Source organism: Hyperoodon ampullatus (assembly GCF_949752795.1).
Source record: "Hyperoodon ampullatus genome assembly, chromosome: 7".
NCBI lineage: Eukaryota > Metazoa > Chordata > Mammalia > Artiodactyla > Ziphiidae > Hyperoodon > Hyperoodon ampullatus.
In genome coordinates this window covers 3829988-3835532 of record NC_136920.1, presented here as the reverse complement: position 1 = coordinate 3835532, position 5545 = coordinate 3829988, and positions in this window count along the sequence as shown.

Below are 5545 nucleotides of genomic sequence, written 5' to 3'. Positions count from 1 at the left end.
GGAGCCCACCTGTCAAGGGTACGTGAATACTCAGTCTCACTAAATACCTGCAGGGTGCCCTTGATCGGGACTGTGAGAGTGTTCCCTGTCTCCAACACTAAAGTGGGGTTTGGTTTCAATTTGCTTTACTCTAATTAAAAATGAGGGCCAAGATCTCTTCATGTCCTTGAGAGCCACATGTGGGTAGCCCTCCTGTTGATTTGCAGGGGTTACCACTACAGTCTAGACATTAACCCTTTAGTGGTTATAAACACAGCAGATATCTTTGCCCAGATATCTCACCATCCTTGGATGCTGTTCTGCGGTGACCTCCACTGAGCTGACATACATCTGTGGTTTTGATGTGGTTAAATCCAGCATTTTCCCAACTATTACTTACGCTCTGGGATCGTGTTTAAGAATTCCTTTCCTGGGCTTCCCTGGTGGCGCAGTGGTTGAGAGTCCGCCTGCCGATGCAGGAGATACGGGTTCGTGCCCCGGTCTGGGAGGATCCCACATGCCGCGGAGCGGCTGGGCCCGTGAGCCATGGCCGCTGGGCCTGCGCGTCCGGAGCCTGTGCTCTGCAGCGGGAGTGGCCACAACAGTGAGAGGCCCGCGTACTGCAAAAGGAAGGAAAAAAAAAAAAAAAAAAAAAAAAAAAAAAAAGAATTCCTTTCCTACCCCGAAGGGGATAGACATGACCTCCGACTTTATCTTCTACTCTTTTTCATGTTTTCCCTTTCACTTTTACATATGCTTTTAGATCTTCAGTCCACCTGGATTCAGGGCGTGTGACGTAAGTGTCTAATTTTAACTTCCTGTATGGGGTGAGCCACCGTCCATGGTCAATTTATTAAAACTTAAGTTTCCCGACGCAGTCTTTTCTGGGCTCCCATTCTGTACCTTCATCTACTTATCTGTTCCAGTGCCAGTAGCAAACTCTGAGTAACTGAGAGTTTATTAAGTGGTTTAATATCTGCAGAGGGTCCCCTGCTGCCTGTTATTCATAATTGCCTCAGTTATTCATGAACTTTACACATAAGTTTTACATCTATGGAGAAATTCCAAAATTAAATCCTTCTGGGATTTCTATTGGAATTTAACTGAATATATAGAGTAATGTGGGGAAATTAACATTTTATGATGTTAACTCTTTCTACCCAAGAACATGGTCTATTTCTCCATTTATTCAGTTCTTCTAGGTTCTTTAAAAAAAAAAAAAAGATTTTTCCAATTTCCCCTTAGAGGTCTCAGGCATTCTTTATAGATTAATTCTTAGATACATAAGATTTGTTGGTATTTTAAATAATGGCTTACTTTCCATTAGATTCTCTACTTATTTATGGTGAAAAGGAATACTTTGTTTTTGTTTCTTGATCTGGAAACCTTGAAAACATGAATTTGACTTTGCTACCTGTTGGTTCTTTGAGGTTTTGATGTAAATGATCACATTCTCTTCAAGCACATAACGATTTTCTCTCCTCCCCGTCGTACCTCGACAGCAGCCAGCCCCTTCTTGCTACCAGGCTTCGGGAGAGGGTTTCCAGTTTCTGCCCTGAGTGTTATGTTTGCTGCAAGCTTTCGGTGGACTGGCTTTATCTGGTAACGGAGTCTTCTATTTTCTTAGTTTTCTAAGAGCAGTTATCACAGATATTCACCTCTAGTCTTTCCAGCCCCCACAGGGACCTGAATTGCCTTGAGGATCCGGACTCTGGGTTCCCAGCCCTGGTCCAGGCCCGGCAGGTGCCCAAAGTCCCCCGTCCCTTCCCTTCCCTCATCTCTCAGAATCCACTGCTCGACCATGGTCCCCAGCAGCCTGATCTGTGTGGCTGCTCCGAGCATCAGCGCCTTCAAAATATGCTCTGGCCACCAGGCAACCAGCCTCCTGTTGGGGCAGGAGGGCCCCCCGGCCACTGCATGGCGGGCAATTAGTAAACGACCCAACAACAAGAGCCCCTCCCCTGCCCCCACCAGGGAGCATCCTTCTCTTCCGGTCTCCTCTCTGCTCAGCTCCACTGGAGTAAGAGACATTCTCCAAGATCAAAATCAAGGAGGAAGTGAAAGCAGACAGGTGACTGAGGTGGCAGCTTCTGCTGAGAGAAGCGCGGTGCGTGGGGGAACAGGCCAAGGTGGCGGTAGCTTGGCCAAACTCAGACCCACCTCAGACGGGGCTGTGCAGGAATAGGGACTGCTCCCCTGCACGAACCCAGACCTTCACTCGCGGGTGTTAAAAACAAGGCAACAGGCCAAAAATCAAGTTGGTGATGCTACCCCCACGTCACCAAACCGAGACAAGACTTAATTACAGTTTCAGCTTCTCCCAGAAATGGAATCTTAAACCAGTCCATCAGGAATGGGCTGGTCAGCTCTGGTGAGGTCATCTGCCTGACTGTCCCCTGCCAGCCCCTAAAGGAAAGTGACCTTGACACACCCAACCACTCTTTGCTACTATAACTGCCTTGTCCCACAGCCTTCGGCCTAGAAAAGCCTTTCATTTTGTGCAGCTCCTTGGAGCCCCTTTCCGTCTGCTGGAGGGGATGCTGCCTGATTTATGAATTGCTGACTAAAGCAAATAAGATCGCTAAAATGTAGCGGAATTTTGTTTTTAATACAGGGAAAAGGTAGGCCAGAAAAAACCCAAACACCAGCAAAGGCGGCTGACAAAGAATCCTATGTGACTCAGTCTGGCACTTCGGGGAACATGGGCCTGCCCTCATGTGGAATGCACAGCAGTACCCCCTGTGGAGCCACGGGGCCCCCAGAAGTGGTCCCATGTCGGGAAGTAAGAGAAGGTCTCTCGAGGAATCCACCCCCAGCTCCAGCTTCACAGGACAATTCCCACGGGTTAAGCACAGATGAACATGCAGTCACAACCCAAAATTAGACACCATAGGAAAAACCAAACCACCTGGGACGGATGTTGTATCAGCCAAAACAACAAGCGGCAGATTTAGAACCCTGGAACCTCTAAGATAGGCATTCTCAGTTGAAGAATAGAATGTGCTTGAAATATTTCAGCATTAAAAATTGGAAAGGTATCAGAATAGTTTCAAAAAGACCTGGCATCTTTGGGAAAAGACAAAGTCGAACTTCTGACATTTAAAGCTCAAAGTAGCCTTCCGTTAGCTACAGCTGAAGGGGAAGCTGAATCCAGAGAAAATACCCAGAATGTTGCCCAAGAGGCGAAAGACAGTGACTGAGAAAGTCACCTCGGACACACAGGGACAGGTTGGCAGGTCCTTAAAGTTTCAACCATGAGACCAACAATTCTACTCCCGGCATCTACCCAAGAGACATGAAAACACACGTCCACACAAAAACTTTAACGCAAATGTGTAGCAGTATTACCCAAAATAGCCAAAAGATGGAAACAACCCAAATATCCATCAACGGATGGATTCGTAAATATAAGGTGGTCTGTCCACATGATGGAATTGCATTCAGTGATAAGGAGTGAAGTATTGATGAAGTACTGAAACACCGACAACATGGAGGACCCCTAAATACAACGTGCTGAGTGAAAGGAGCCAGTCACAAAAGACCCCATGGGATGCGATTTCATTTCTGTGAAATATCCAGAATAGGCAAATCTAGAGACAGAAAGTAGCCTAGGATGGGGGGCTGGGGGCGTCGGGTTGGGGAGTAACAGGGAGTGACTATAATGGGCATGGGATTCTTCTGGGGGAAGATGAAAATATTCTCAGATTGATTGTGGTGATGGTTGCATGCCATCACCATCGAATTGTGTGATTTTTTTTTTTTTTTTTTTTGCCACGCAGCTGGCGGGATCTTAGTTCCCCGACCAGGGATCGAACCCGCACCTCGGCAGTGAAAGCGCAGAGTCCTAACCACTAGGCAACCAGGGAATTCCCTGAATTGTGTGTTTTAAACGGATGAACTGTATAATATGTGAATTTTATGTCAGTAAAGCTGGGGTTTTTTTTTAAGTCATGTGGGGACAGAACAGCAGGTTTGACATTTGTCCAATTAGAGATTAGAGAGACCAAGGAGAGGCCATCTCCAAAGAGAATCTCCCAAGATGGTGAAAAACAAGAATCCTCAGATTCGTGAAGCACATAAAGCAGATTAAACAACCAAACCCTCAGCAAGCCCTTAGCAAAAGCGAACCCAGAATGGCAGGTGCCTAGAGAGGAGGGGCAACCAGATGGACCCCAGCAACAGCAGCAAAAACAGTAGGTTGGCCTCTTTAAAATACTGAGAAAAATAACTGCCAACCTGGAATTTTGTCCCTAGTGAAAACAGTATCCAAGGGTGAGGGGGCAAATCCAGCCACTTTCATGGGAAATGGAGTCTGCTAAGAGATGCTCGGTGAGGGAGCTTGCCGAGGATGGGTGTCGGGAAGGAGGAAGGACTCAGGTGCAGGAAAGAATGGTGAACAGAGCGACTGGCACACACGCGGGTGAGTTTAATCAAACGCTGACTGTAAAGATAAACAAAAATGAGCCCAGAGGCGACAGGAAAACAGATGGCGCTCCGACACTGGACGCACACCCACGCAGGACGGGAAGCGGAGCAGGGGCGAAGTTTCCTGAGTTCCTGCGCTGCTCTTGGAGGCTGGTAGAAGGCCAATCGCATTTAGACAACGTGTTGTTTAAAATACGTAGGGAGGGGCCTCCCTGGCCGTCCAGTGGTTAGGACTCCGCCTTCCAGTGCAGGGGGTGTGGGTTCGAGCCCTGGTCGGGGAGCTAAGATCCCACGGGCCTCGAGCCCCCAAAACCAAAACATAAAACAGAAGCAATATTGTAACAAATTCAATACAGACTTTTTAAATGGTTCACATCAAAAAAAAAATCTTTAAAAACCAAGTAGGTATGAAATGAATAGTGTTGTCAGTAACACAGGGAATATGGTAAACAACTTCTAAGTCAATCAAGGCAAAAAAAAAAATCTTTAAAACCCCATACATACAAGGAGAAGTGAAAGAAAGCATAAAAATAGGACAGCTGAGTGCAAAGAAGGTAGGAACAAATGTAAATATGTCAGAAATCACACCCGTCCACATGGATTCGGCTCATGGGTTAAAGGACACAAGCCCCCGAATACGGGAGCTTTCCAAGTAGCTTTACACTAGTCACAAGAGAAACGCTGAAAACGTAAGCACACAGAAAGGTGGAAAGAAACTGGATGGGAGAAGGTACACCAGCCAGAATCAGCACAACTCTAACTTCGTGGGTACCTACTGACAGGGCCTCCAATTCTACTGGGGGAAAAACTGGAAGAATCACAAGCAGAAATTTAAAACTCCAGAATCAAGTGGGAGGTTTTCAACACACTTTTTTTAGTCATTGATAATCAAGCAAGCAAAGTGTTAGTTAAAGATGCAGAATATTTACAGCACCATAGGTTGATGTAAAGGATTTATTGAGCCTGGAGAACACAGCGGATTCTTCAACACGTTTGGGCCTTTTAGGAAACATTCCCACGTGCCTGCCGAGGGCATCCCCACAAAGACCAGATGGCCGGGACCCTGCGCTCTGGCCACCTCACATATCCAGCAGAAATCAGTCTGTGGCATCAGCCACAAAACCCTGGTCATTAGGAACAT